Genomic DNA, 15995 nt, shown 5'->3' with positions numbered 1-15995 from the left:
GTACTTGTGTGCATGTATGTATGTATTTTTCCCACTCTGATAGGCAAAGCACGGGATTTGGGTATTTACTTATATTTCTTTGCTAGTTGAGATGAATGTCTTTTCACACATGTCTTTTTTCTGTATTTTATTTTTTAAATTAACTCATTAATACTTTTAGCCCATTGCCCTAAAAGTGTTACTATCTTTTCTTATTGATTTTCAAGAATGCTCTATTTCTAAAGATTAGTGATATTGATCCTTTGCTGTCATATGTGAATCAATTATTATTTTGTTAGTTCATTTTCTGGTATTTTATTTAGTATGTATACTTACCATTAAGAAGCATTATGTTTTTAACTAGGTATATCAGTCGATTCTTTTATGCTTTTTGCTTGATTGCCAATCATAAAAGAAACTTCTCCAGTACTGTGAACACATATGTGTGGGCATGCATGTGTGTCTCTGTGTGTGTCTATGTGTGTATTTCCATTCTAAATTTTATTCAGGTAAGTTTGGAGTGTTATTTAATGCTTTTTAATATGTACATATTATTGTGCATAATATTTACAAAATAAATCTACAATTTATTTTCATGAAAATTATAAAATAGCTATAGAACTTTTGTTTCTTGCGAAATGTTGACCTAATGCTATTTTTAAACAACATATCCTTTTCCTACTAATTGGAAATGATATATTAATCATATTCTAAATGCCTCTTTTTAGTTGAATATGTTTCTGAATTTTATATTGTGTCCTTTCCTGTGTATATATACCACACTTTTGTAATTAATATATCTTTATAATATAACTTGGCATTTTTGAAGGGAAATACTGCTTAGTATTCTTTTAAAATTATTTTATCTATTCTTTAGAATTTGTACTTCTTGGTAAATTTTAAAATTATTTTGTCAAAATATAAACAGCAAAATTCCACTGAGAATTTGATCTAAAACTTTTTATTTAATTATTAATATATACCCTGTCATCATCATTGAATTGAAATGCCAGTTTTGCCATATACTAAATTTCCATCTACAGTTCTACTTAAAACTTTTGACTAATTTTGGAGAGAGTCCAAGAACATAGAATATTTTTCAATTTATCCAAATTTTCTTTATATCCATGAGTAAAGTTTAATATTTTTTCATACAGGTTTTCAAAATTGTTTGCTTTTCCATGTTAAATGTATTTTGATACTACAATTAGAACTTTCCTTTTCATTACAGTTTAAATTATTCACTGCTGATCTATAGACAAACTTACATGTTTATGTATTAACATTCCATCGGCTTCTTTGCCTCCTTAGATCACACACAAGTTTGCACGTGCACACGCGCACACACACAATTATTTTAATACTTATATGTCTCTTCATTTTGCCAGGGAGAAAATCACATCCACTACCATTCATGCCTTTTTCTCTTTTTTCCCAATATTTATACTGACATAGACATGAACTCCTAACAACAATTAATATTAGTAGCACAACCAGACTTCTTTTTCTTGCTTCTGACTTTAATGTGATGGATCTCATCATTTCATCTTTAAGAATAATATTTGCTGTTGTTTTCCAACAGACAAACTGAATGACTCCTGACTTATGAATACTTTACACTCAAGTACTGTATGACAGGGGAGGAAGGGTTTTTGGTTGCTCTAATAACTGGAGAATGCTACTGGCCTTTACTGGGGCGTGGCCAGAAACGCCAAAGTTTCTGCCGTGCATAGCCTTATAATGCCCAACTGCAACTGGGGTCCCTGTTAAGAGACACTGATGCAGTTTATGTTTTTTGGTCTCCTTTAATGCATTAACATTATGGGCTATATTAATAAATTTTATGGTTTTAGAAGGAAATTGCATTCCCATATGACACTGTAATTGATCATGACTTGCTAGATTAGACTTGGTAATGTTTTATTTCACAATTTTACATCTACATTTATAAAAGTGATTGAGCTAGATTTTTTACAAGATCCTTATATATTTATACACACACATATATTAATATGTATATGTAGGTGCATATATGTCTGTGTGTGTATATATATACACACACGCATATCAGCTTCCTGATAATCTTATAAAATGAAAAACTTGCATATTAATGTAATTTTTTTGCCTTTTTCTACATTCTCTGTTTATTATGTTTTTCATTTGCATTTCTTCCCTTTACTTTCTGGCTTTTGTCAATCATGTCTCACCCCCACCTCCTTATTCATTTGAAAGATAGAAATCCTATCTTTCTGCTAATGGTTTATTCTGTTAATGGTTTGATTATATATTTCAATTTAAATTTCTGTACCCAAGTCAAGAATTTAAGAAAAATATTATGGAGTCAAATATTTTGAAATTTCTTTTTACTGAGATGTTTTGCTTATCTCTCTTTGATACTCACTGTAAGTCAGAAAATGTTAGTGAAAAGGAGAAAGAGGAGATTGTGTGAATGGAGACAGGGCTGGAAGAATCCCTCAAAAGTTCACACATGAATTTGGTGACTGGTGGCTGTTAGGAAAGTGAGCTTTCGATTCCCCTTTCTCTCCTCTCTACCACTTCTCAATAAATGTTGTTATCAAGCCCCTCTTTTTTTGTAGCAATGGTAGAAAAATTTATTTCTTACATGGATTGGATTGCTTTAATAGATTTTAAAACGAAAGCAGATTTGTATAAGTTTGTTCCCATGTTTTATCTCATGTCAAATTCTAGAAGGGATTAATCACACAACTCCTAATAAAAAGAGCATAAAGTAAAATAGCACAGTGTTTTAGTCATGAAATAGTAATCTTACATTTTTGATGTTTGTTTACTTTTAAAAATAATACTAATGCATCCATATATTAAAAAATGTTAAGGAGTAGTAAAAGTTATGATGAGTGAAAATCTCTTTCCCCACTTGGATCGTACATCTAATTTCCTGAATTATAATTAATAGTCTTTTATATAAACTCTTGGATAAAGTAACACACATGGCAGATATACACATATGTTTGCACTGTAGAATAGTAGTATACACTTCTTTTTTTTCTTCTGTAATAAAATATACCTCATTCTTATTGTCACCTGTAGAATATTCTGTCATTGTATTTTTAGCATAAGGTTATTAAATCATCCTCTACTGTGGGTAAACATTAAGCTAATTTAGCAATAATCATGCCTCGAATAAACATCATTGGCTACAATACTGCCACTGTGAAAAACTAATTTTATTTTATTTTATTATTACAAATAATACTGTGTCAGGCATCTTTCTAAAATTATCTTAAGATGCATTGATTAAATTCTGCTAGTCAGATTGTGTTGAAGGATATGTTTATTTCTGATTTTAGCAAATATTGCTTAACTGTTCTCAAATAAGTTTGCAAATATTTTATTCATTCACTGTTGTGTCCCTGGCACCTACCAGAATTGTTGAGATGCTGTGGTTACTTGGAATTGTCAAATTCATAGAAAACAGAATGGCGGTTTCTATGTTTATTGACACAGAGTTTCAGTTTTACAAGATCAAAAGTTATGGAGATGGAAGGCAGTGATAGTTTCACAAAACTATGAATTCATTTAATACCACTGAACTATGCACTAAAAAATGGTCAAGATGGAAAATGTTATGTTTTTGTGTATTTTATCACAATTAAAGTGCTAGATAAAAAAGAAATATATACAAGACAGAAAATTATTTGAGAGTTCCAAAGAAGAGAAATCTAAGTCTGACTTGGCAGAAAAATGAGGGAAGAGTTCATATATTAACATAATTTGCAATTTGCCGGAGAATAGCATCTGAGACTTACCCTGACATTCTGCTTCATACAAGCATTCCAAACACAATTGTCACCCTAAAGGTTGTTGAATGAATGAGTAAATGAATTTTGTGTATATGTATTTCCATGGGTCAGACTGACATTTAAAAGAAAGAGAATATATCTGCTACCTCAAAAGGGAGGACATTCACACACAGTGGTAGACAGCAGTGGCCCTGATATACTCCAAAGGGAATCTGGTTTGGCCAGTAATAAAAAAAAAAAAAAGAAAAAAAGCAAAAAATATTTGAAAAAAAAAAAAAAAAAGACTAAGACTCCCGTTAGGTAGCTGCTTCACACACAGACACTTAAGTTTGTAATTTCTGGGGTAAATAATAGCTACTATACTTATCAAATACATAAATGCAATGCATATAAATAAATAAATACAACCCTAGGAGCTGAAAATTTGAGGAATAAAAAAAAAAAATATTTGCCCAGTCTCATAGTGTCATCCACTCATTACCTATTAAGTGAAAAGGGAGAAATAGAAACTTTACAGAAGTTAAGCCTGACAGAATCCTTCTCAAGCTGGTAACTGTCACCAGTGTACGTTCAAGTCACCGCTGTAAGCCTGCTCACGCGCGCAGTGAGGAGAACCAATGGCGAATCTGTGATATTCCTGCCAAAATCTGTAGCCAAAATTGAACATCAAGGAAATATCAGAGAAACTCCAACTAGGAAGAAAATTTTTTTTAAAAAAAGTCTTGTATTCACCAAAAATGTCCATGTCAGGATAGCCAAAGACAGACTGAGGAGCAACACAGGTTGAAAGAGGCTGAAGAGACACGACAATTAAGTGCTACACATTAACCCGGATCCCTTTGCTTATAACATACTACAGTAGCACAGCTGATGAAATTCAAATACTGTCTGCTGATGAGATGATGGTCTCCTGTCAATGTTAATTAGATAGATAATGAAGATTGATTAGACTTATCTTCCTATAGATGCAAGTGTCTATGTCCATACCTGCAGATATATAGTATCTATCTGTCTGTTTATCTGGAGAGAGAGAGAAAGACAGAAAAAGAGAGGGGAGGATACAGCAAATGTAGAAATATATTAACATTAACATTTGCAAAATTTGGGTAAAAGATATATGATGATTCTTTGTAGCCTTACAAATTCTCTTTAATTTTTAAAATTTATGAAAAGGCAAAGTAAAAACAGAAGCAATATATAATATTAATAACATTTATTTCATGACGCATCTTCCCTAAATCTGTCTTCCTGTGATCTGAAGAGTCTCTAGCTCCTACTGTACCTCACGTGAAATAGCAAATGAGCCCAGTGGGGAAACGGCCCTTCCATAGCCCTCCTAAGCTCTCATTCCAGGAGGACCTGCTGCAGCCAGCCAGCAGCTTTGCATATTGGAACAAACTCTGAAATGTAAAAGCACCTTGGCATGTTTTTAACAACCTAACTAATGATACCCTGTGCATTTTAATGCTTTGCATGTTTTGAGACAATTAACTGAAACCAGATGATGTGAATTCATCTAGACTAAGTTATAGTGTACATGAGTGATATCTGGACATACCTAAGGAATCATATTTTCAGTAACTGAATTGCTTTCATGGGACTTCTTGCTACTCTGCTTCAGGGACTTGCTACCCCAAGGCTTTGGCTGTGCTTTAGGGGGAAGCAGTCCCTGGCAGAGGTATGAGGGACCAGCCATATGCAAGAGAGAAAGGAGAAATTGCCAAGGAAGGGGGAATGTGTCTTCTTTGCCAGAACTTTTAGCTGCAGAGAGCCAGATACAGGGAGAAAAGAAAAGAAAGAATGAAGGTAATTACACAAGAGGATGCAGTGGTGTGAGAGTCTACAAATGAAGAAAAGCAACATCTACGATGTTAGTGGGTTCCTGGAAACAGCTATTAATCTACTTGTCAAAAAAAGCGTGCTACGGTTCCAGATCTGCAGTATAACAATGTGGCCTTGGTAAATCATTTCAACCAAAATTTAAGGAGGAAACTACATGAGCTTATTTATGCGATCTCAGAAAAGGGCTTTAGCGGCCTTGTTGGCAGTGTTTGATGCCTCCACCCTCTGGGCATAGATTTCTCCACTGGCAGTGGGCACTGGACCCACCCTGAGATAATGAGTCCATATGAGAATTTGGAGTTGGAACTAAGAGAATTTGGACTCAGCCTCTTGGTTGGGATGTAAACATTGAAACTGTGAGCAAGCTTATTTCAATGTGTCTATGAATCTTCCAATGGCATCTTCATAAATGACAGCAAACAACTAACAACAAAAGGTACCAAAAACTTAGAATTAGGTTCATCTATTCTCTTTGGTCTGTTCTTCTCTTCAACAGATGGATTTATAATGGGGAGGTTTTTAGAAAGGTCAAATAGCTACAAGCACATAAAGAGAATCAGGGTTTATACACTTAGAAGTTATCTTCTACAGGTAGAATATTAAGCCACATTTTTTAAAGTATCATCCCCAAATCAGAGGAACCATGGGGTATTTTCTGTTGTTCCTGTTTGTTTGTTTGTGTGTTTATCTAGAAATTGAAGTGTGATTTGGTTGCTTTTAATTAATATCTATAGCCCCATTCTCCTTAGGGACAGAACTGTATTAGACAGAGAAACTATTGTCAGTTCCAAGAATCGATTACAGTATCTAGAACAACAACAACAAACACACCTGAAATTTAGGAGGAGATGGCACATAGGAAAGTATGGAAAATCTACAAATGAACATGAAAGGGCTCAAGACAATTACCAAGTGCAGGGGGGGCTGCTTAAGCTTTGTGTGTTGGTTTTAGTCATAACTTATAGATATACTTCAATCTTCTTTGCACAAATATTAAGTACAATATTGCTATTATAAGGACAACTGATTTCATTTTTCTAGTACATTTGCACAGACCCTCATCGAGTACCACTCTTCAGGTTTTGGCTAAATTTCATTTTTTTTTATCTTTATAAATTTCTTACATATGGAACACAATGACCTGAGGTAGACACTACATCTGGAAGATCTGCCTCCAAACTTGCTTTAATGTTTTAAACTGAAAGAAATGGGATAACAAAAGGATGAATTTTCTGGAGTCACACAAAAGACCAATCACATGTAAAGCTGAGGATGACAGAATCAGAATATAATACAAAGTTCTCAAACCATAATTATTAATTTTTACACAATTGTTTAAGCCAATGATACAGAAGAAACAAAGTTTTGCAGCCTTGGATAGGAATTTGGATAAATGCTTTCAAAGTTTATTGGCTTTGCTTAGTTATCTATACTTATTTCATGGGGCTCACTCGATGCAAAGTTCCAAGAAGATTCAAGTTTTGTTCAATCTGTTTCTACCTCAGTGTTGGGCATCTCCCCTCCCTGCTGGTTAACGTTTCTTCCAACCTTGAGCACTTAGTGAATTCATTACCTTTGCCACCCTCTCCTGAGATTCTTCACATTTTGAAAAGACATATGTACTTCAGCCTCCCCTGTCCACACCTTTCATCAAAATAAACCCCCCACAAGTCCCAGCCCTTTAATACCTGTATTTATTTTTATATGTATTCACGTATATGGTAACGATCATACATACCAACTTGCCTGCATTTGCGACCCAACCTAGGTAAGCTATTAACCTTCTAATGAGAGTTTCACAAAAGAAAAGCTTTCCTATCAAAAGAGTAAATCTGATGAGACCCATTTTAGGAATTATTGGCAGGAAACTTTTTTTGTGACTTTTATCCCAATTCCTTTTTAAGGAGGCCAAAGTGGCCCTGTTAGAGAGCCGTCCTAATGTGCCAGCTTGGAGATGCTACTGAAGAGTAAGAATGAATAGGAGATGGTGATTCTTGAACTGGCCAAGGAAGAAATCATCCAGTGGCAAAATTCTACCACAGATGGTGCTGGGAGCGAGAGGAAAGCACTAGAGAATGCAGGGACAGGAGTTAGGCAAGAAGACAGAAGCCGGGACACCGAGAAGCAGGTTGAAGTGTGGCTCTGGGTAGAAAGTGAAAGAGTCAGGGTACAGGAAGTAAACAAGGTCAGCAGGACTTGGAAGAGCAAAGATCAAGGAAACAGGCATTTGGAGACAGACAATTATGTACCTTTGGACCAATGGTGACTGAAGGTTCTGTGAGGCACATAATTAAATGTGCCTGCCAAGCCCACCCATGTAAAGACAGCCACGTCAGGATAAGAAAGACAGGGAATGTCCTGAGTCTATTTCTCAAATGTGGTAGGCACTGAAATGGTCGAAACTTGAGAGACTGGGACAAAAACCTAGCCATCATGTTCACAAAGGTACATTTAATAATCGTGGCCAAAAAGAGAAACCAACCAACAAAGACAACACAAAACCTCCAGTCCTTTCTGTGCAGGTGAGTGGTGAGCTCAGCTGTGGTCTCCATGACGAGCAGCTCCCCAGGACTTGGCCGGGGCATCCCTTCCTCCTGGAATGCCCCCCCCCACCCCAACGTGGCTCAGGACATGGCATGTGCGCCTCCTGGTTCCAACGCGTCCTAAGTCTGATTTAGCCCTCCTTTAATGAAATAGAATTGATCATTTCTAACATTCTTTTAATACTGTACTTAGTTTCATATATAGCAGACTGTGAACATATGTAATTAGGTGAATATTGTATTTTCTATTGCTGCTACAACAAATTTTCACAAATTTAGTGGCGTCAAGCAACACAAATATTATCTTACTGTTCTAGAGGTCAAATGTCCAAAGTGGATTATACTGGTCTCAAATCAACTTTGTACGCAGGGCTGCATGTCTTTCTGGAAGCTCTAGGAGATAATCCATTTTCTTGCCTTTTCAAGCTCCTAGAGGCTGCCCACATTCCTTGCCTTGGGGGTCCTGCTCCCTTCCATATGCAAAGCCAGCAAGGGCTGGTCAAGTCTTTTTTCACATAGAGTCACTCTGACACTGATTATTCATTTCCCTTTTCTGCCTATAAAAGACCTTTGTGATTTAAGTTGTGCCCACCTGGGTAATCCAGGATATTCTCCTTATTTTAAAGTAAGCAGATTAACAATATTAACTTTATCTGCAACTTTCATACCCCCAGCCCCATGTGACATGATATATTTACCATTTTCACAGTAAGAACACAGATGTTTTTTGAAGAGACTTCACTCTGCCTGCAACAAACCTCAAATCCCTGATAGCCCCGAATCTGTCAAAATCTGTGTACACACACACACACACACGTACAGACAAATATCCCTTTGCAAAAAGGCAACCAAATGAACATATTCTGCCTAAAGATAGAAACATTTAGAGGTATTCAACATTTAATTATATCAGAGGATACTTGAAATCAGCATTATAAAGAAACCTCTTCCTAAGTGGAAATTGATTCAGAGTCATCAATTTAAGAGCTTTAAGCCCAAATTTGCACATGGAGCATGGAAGGGCTGCATTGCCTGAGATGCTACATTTATGACAACATCTGTCTGCAGATGCTCTCATAAATGTATAAGGGTTCCAGGTCCTTAGCAGGAGTTGAGATTGAGCACACAGCCACACCCTGCTGGCGGTGTCAGAATTATTAATATATATATTTATATATATGTAGGACTTAACCCATAGCCTCTGCTATCAAAATCTCTATAGTGCTGTCTTTTTGGAAAAACAAAGACCAGGATGAGGGATGAGGATGACTTAAGGACTGGCCCTGGGCAGCCATTATTCTCTCCAGTGGGCACAGCCGCCAGCAGCTCTTCAGAGTTAAGCTCACCCCACCCATCTATTTTCCTCAAGTGTCACAACTGAGCTAATGCTGGTGATGTGCACCGCCGGGTCGCCTAATGCTGGCACCACAGGTTGTCCTTTGGAATGACTTAGGGGAAACGATATTGTTGACAAAGGGACTAAAGGATCTGTCTTGAAACAAACTCTGTTCTTTTTACTTCAACTGTATGGGTTTCAAGGATGGCTTTGGGGGGCTTTGGGGAATCGTGTGGGCTTATGATCCTGTTATCGCTGTGCCCTTGATCCAAGAGGAACCCACAGAGTCACCACTGGGATAAGAGGTTCCATGAAACACGAATGTACCTTATACAGAAATGCCCAGATGCATTCTCTCCTTAACGTCTCTGTTCCTACTTATGAACTGAAAAAAAAAAAAAAAAAAAAAAAAAAAATCTCAGCGTGAAAAGCAAGTAATAAAGGAAGAGGGAAAAAAGAACAGGCAGTAGGGCTAGAGACTGTGTTTTTTGTTTCAGGGCCAGGGAAGAATTCTGGGGCCAGAGGGCAAGGGCTCAGACCCTGGGTGCTTGTGAGGGGTTATGGAAACACTCAAGACACCAGGAGCATCTTACTAATCTTCCCACCATCATATTTTCAATTTTTAAAAATTGATAGATCTTGCCCTTTTTCTAAACTCCTCCCCTTAAAGAATCTCCTCGCTTTCCTAGTTCAAATTCTTTTTGTGCTTACAGTAAATTTAAAAAGGAGGGAATATTTTCTGTTTTGCATCCTGGAAGAAGAGGCTTGCAGCAGGGTCAAATTTTACTTTTGATGCCAGTGAGAAGGGACTTTACAAATGTATTTTAAGAACTGAGTGTCTGAAGGAAGTTCTCTTTCGTTAACATATATCAACCCCTTTTATGTAAATATAAAATTTATTTTTTTCTTTCTCAAGGCTTTTAAACATATTGAAAGAATTCAAAATGGCTTAAAGTGCTTAGAAAATGGCATTTTGATGTTATAAGTGTAAGTGAACTCAAACTACTTAGCTAAATTTTCTCTTTAAATTACCTATAATTCAAAAAAGTTAAGTGAAAATATATTTGCAAATGTACTTGAAGGTTCAATTGATCGTGGATGTTTTGAAATTCAGCGGGAGTAGGTTTAGACATTCTGATCTGTCCATTTCTACCCAACTGGTGAGCCGTACCTGGAATCTCAACTAGATTTTTTATTTTCTGAGTCCAAAGAAACTTTCATGTGTAAATTCATTAAGTATCATTCCAGTGTCCTTCACTATTTTGTGAAATGTTAGAAGAGAAGATGAATAACATGCTAAGGCTATGTCTGCTTGGTACAGAACATCTTGAGTTTGAATGGGCCAGTGACACAATGAATAGTGTGTCTAACTAAGATCAGAAGGATCAAACTGAGGAGTCTGGAACAACAGAATGGTTTAGCTTAGGCGAGGAAAAAAAAAAAAAAGTCAGAAACATGCTATAGGACTTGTTTCCAAGAACACCTGTAGAGAAAACACATAAAGCCAACATCTGTTTCATCTGTTTAGTGTAATCAATGTAACCAAAGCTTTAATACATTACCTATTTAATCCTAGCACAAAATAATAATCATTATCCCTCATCTACAGATGATGAATTTGAGGCTTAAAAGATGATGTAACTCATTCAAAGTCAAAGTGTCTGGAAATGATAGAGGCAAGGTTAAGCATTGACCACTCTGAATTATATCAGCCCCTCCCATCATCATACTACCTACAGAGAAGGTATAAAAGCTGGACTTCTGGGCCTTCTGTCTCTCTCTTCCCTGAAATATTTTTGTCTCCATGACATTTTACACTTACCCTCAATGTTCTTTTCCTGCAACCAGAGACCAGGATTCTGTCTTACTTCCCTGATTGAAACTTGAGCCCAGAATAGAACGTAGCGTCATCTCATCTTAATTTGTATTTGATAAGAGGTGAAAAAATTCATTGCTAATTAAGCTGTTCCCTGGATTAGAAAATCAGCAAAGGAGAGATTTTAAGGAAAAGGTTTTCTTGCTTTTAGTTCACTTTATTTCCAACTTGTATTGAATGAGCCTTTAGCATGGATATTTATTATTAACAATCTTATAAAAATAACATTTTACTCTCTAATGATTTTGCTAATTGATATCACAATTAAACTGAATATTTTAAAACTCAAGTGTGCTAATGTGGGTCACATAGAGAATTTTTCAAGATTATATAACTGCTACCTCCGTATTATTTCAGAGATCTCTGGTAACTAATAACTTGTCATTGCTCCATGCATAAGTAAAAAGTCTTAGAATTTATAATGTTATTATGGTTTAGAGCAATCATTCTTATTTCTAATGCCAACTCTGAATAAACAAGAAATATTTGGACATATTGAATCATGCTAAGCATATTTAATATAACCAGAAAATGTATATTATTACTTTTAAATTGGTTTATACAAATAGTTAACTTTGAGAAACACAAACATTTTAGGCCTCTACAGAATCTGTTAGGTATTCTATATGGATGAGTACATCTACATGGCTTAATGTCTTTAAGTAGCTCCCTTGTGCATTTCAGTTTAAACAGGAAAATTTTGACTAACTAAGGTTTCAAATACCTTTCAACTCTTAAAGATACATTTAAGTTTTCAATGTAGTTTTAAAATTACCTATTAATGGACAGTGAAACTATACTGCATATTCAGCACCTGCTCTATACCATGCACTGTTCAAGGTAATTGGCAGTTCAGGAAAGCCTCAAATTTGGGTGATAGAATGGAAGTATGGAGGCAATTAAAATCAAGGCAAGAGACAGTGGCAGGAAATACAGTAAGAGAGAAAAAGAGAAGTTAAGGATATTGTCAGATTGTTTTTTGGCATGATCAAACAGGAAGATAAATTTGCCACTTACTTGAATGGCAGATGACTTAACGCAATACCAGTTTGTAAGAGGCAAAGGAAATTTGGTTTTGAATATTTTATTTGAGATTACTCTCAGAAATTGATCATGAGACTATAAACTGTTGCCACATTGAAAAACTCTTTGGTTGAATCTATCAAAACAACACATACACTTGCCCAAAACTTCTACTCCAAGGAATGTGACAAAGAGGGGATGTACAAACTTCACCAAAAGGCTTGTCCAAGAAATTTCACAGCAGCTCTATTTATAACATTGAAAAACTAGAAGCAGACTAAATAATAATCAGTAATTCATTGTGATATATTTATGCAATAAAATGTTATATGGCAATGTAACTATTTGCAACATCATGAATGCATCCCACAAATGATAAGACAAAACAGACACAAAGGACTATACACTGTCTGATTCCATTTATATAAGTTTTACAAAGAAGCAAAACCTATGGTATTAAAAATAGTGGTAACTTGGGGGACAGTGATAATTATTGGCAAAGGACAAATGATGGGCCACTGTGATGCTGATAATCAGTTGTCTTTTTAGAAATTCATTGAACCATACAGTAATGTTTTATATATTCTTAACTATTTACATGTTAATCAAATAAAAAATTTAACATATTTTGAGGTATTTAATAAATTTTCCTATGGAGATGATGGATAGATAGTTGTGTGCATGAGCCTAGAGTTTTAAGGAAGGTCTGGGCTGTATTTAAAACAGGGAGCCGCCAAAGTATATATGAGGTAAAACAACTGCACAAAATCCCAAGAAAATGCATAGATAAAGAAGAAAAAAAGTGTAAGACCAAATCTTGTGCCCTCCAAAGTTGGAGTTTAGGAAATTAATTATAGCCTATTAATGAATATGAGAAAAGGTGATCAGAGTGACAAGAGGATAGCTGTGTTGTAGAGTTCGAAAGTCAAGCTAAAAAAATATTTTTGAAAAGTAAGTAGCTTTTCAAAGTAATTTGAAGGTAAATAATGCAGATGGGTGAAAGCAATATGACTTAGTATAGGAAAAATTGCTTATCTAAGAGAAATTACAGCATAGTGCTCATAGTTAACAATACTATACAATGTACTTAAAATTTTGCTAAGAGGGTAGAGCTTAAGTGTTATCAACATCATCATCATCATAATAAATAAAGTGGGTGGGAGGAAACTTTTGGAGGTCATAGATGGGTTTATGGATTAGATACGGTGATGGTTTCACTGGTGTACACTTACCTCCAAACTCATTAAGGTATATGATTAAATAGTTATGAATTTTTTTTTTAATAAAAAGAACTCCCTATAATCACATCCAACCAGACTTCGGTCAAAACTCAGGCATATGAAAGCCTATGGTTCCAGATGTATTTAAAAAAACATTCCCTTTCATTCTTTCATTCTCTGAATCTTTCTCAAATAACAAAATTCGAATTTTTTTGGAAAAAGGGGGAAAAAAGAGAGAGAGACACAAAGAAATAGGTGTGATTCTCTAGAGGGACAATGTTAGAAAGCCTTAGGGAAAGGAACCTAGTGCACAAGGATTGTCCTTGGTTAGACTCAGGGAGGGTTCACACATAACAACAGGAACAAGGAAAGAATAGACATCAGTGAAAACAGGAAAGGTGGACATTTTTTAATGATGGTTTATAGTGTCTCTGTGGAAGAAGGAGGCTTTTCACCTAGACGTGGATAGAAGGGAATATGGTTTGAAGAAAGAGGAGAAGGGATTACAAAGTCTCCTAGATGAGCATGGTATTGATGAAGACAGGGAATGTAATAGTATTTCTGGACAACATGAAAAGGCCCACTTGCCATAGTAGTTCATATATTAAAGGTAAAATAAATGGTTTAGAGAAGGCTATTATAAATATTTGTATCCTCCATTGGCACAAGAATGGATAAAGCTATTGAAGGATCAATTTCCTTTTTGGAGGTGTTGCTAAAGAAAAATTGTCTTATCATTAAGGGATGATAATGAAATAGAGATTAGTATGACTGAGATATATCAGGTCATAAAGGAAGGTAGTTTTTTCCTCATGTCCTGTGTTTCTTCTATTGTTTTTTTTCCTTCTCCTTTGCCTAAAATAACAAAAATGATAATAGTAATTTAAACAAATATTAAAAAATGTTAAGGGATACTAAGAGAATATCAAGTTTTGGGTAAATATTTCATCCACAGTAGAATATCTAATAAGATAGCAGATGTTTTCCAGTTTCGGGAAATTAATGTGATCTGTATTTATGTGTTTGTGATTTTATCTCCGTGTGTTTTCACACCACCAATTTTAATTGTTTGTTTCCTTGACTGTAAAGATATAAGAGGTAATGAGTTCTTCATTGTTCACTAATTGTGTACTTAAGAGAAGTCTCAGGCAGCAACTGTAAATCACTGCTTTACTCCAATGTTTGGGTATATCAGTGCAAATAATCACAGATACATCTGTTCTCACATGAAGCAAACTGCTTCTGCTATGAAAATAAACAGATGCAGCGAGCACTAAAAATCATCCTGGTGAATTTGGTTGATTAGAATTTGGTGGCTTCTGCTCTGATATAATGTTATGTTTAAAAATTCATATCTATGTATCAATATATCTATATATCTTTATTCCTAAAACAGTGAAAGTAGAGATATGAAAAGTATTACTGCCTACATAGTGACCCCAAACCACTTTCTCCAAAGGAGGATTTTTTTTTTAACAAAAAGGAATGATTTAGAAATAGTTTAGAGAGGCCGGGCGCGGTGGCTCACGCCTGTAATCCTAGCACTCTGGGAGGCCGAGGCGGGTGGATCGCTCAAGGTCAGGAGTTCGAGACCAGCCTGAGCGAGACCCCGTCTCTACTAAAAAATAGAAAGACATTATATGGACAACTAAAAATCTATATAAAAAAATTAGCCGGGCATAGTGGCGCATGCCTGTAGTCCCAGCTACTTGGGAGGCTGAGGCAGTAGGATCGCTTAAGCCGAGGAGTCTGAGGTTGCTGTGAGCTAAGCTGACGCCACGGCACTCACTCTAGCCTGGGCAACAAAGTGAGACTCTGTCTCAACAAAAAAAAAAAAAAAAAAAAAAAAAAAAAAAAAAAAAAGAAATAGTTTAGAGAGAGTAACATCAGGAAAATGATATTGTAGGCAGCTCCTAATGCCCATCCTTCCACAAAAACATCAAAAAATGACCAAAATGGACAGAACGAACTTTGTCACAACTCTAGAAAACAGCCAAAAGTTCACAGCAACCAAACACTGAATCGAGAAAAGGCAACTTTAAAACATTAGAAGAGCTTTTTGCACTTTTACTTGCTTTTGCCCTGCTCTTCTCCACCTTTAATAATGAGTAGAATATCTAGACTGAGGGTCAATTAAAAGAACTGAGGACTTAAAAAATACTATAAACCTATAAATGCTACTATATAGATAATAAAAACCTATAAACAATGCTATGAACAAACAAAAACAGAACACTCCACTCAATAACAGCAGAATGTACATTCCAATAACAGCAGGTGCATAAAAAACATTTTCTATCGATATATCAGTTATTGGGCCATGGGCCATGAAACAAGTTTTTTTTTTTGTTTGTTTGTTTTTGTTTTTTTATAAATCACATCAATCATATTTTC

Source organism: Eulemur rufifrons, chromosome 1 (assembly GCF_041146395.1).
Source record: "Eulemur rufifrons isolate Redbay chromosome 1, OSU_ERuf_1, whole genome shotgun sequence".
Taxonomy (NCBI): domain Eukaryota; kingdom Metazoa; phylum Chordata; class Mammalia; order Primates; family Lemuridae; genus Eulemur; species Eulemur rufifrons.
The sequence above is the reverse complement of the archived record's forward strand: the minus strand, read 5'-3'. Positions refer to the sequence as shown.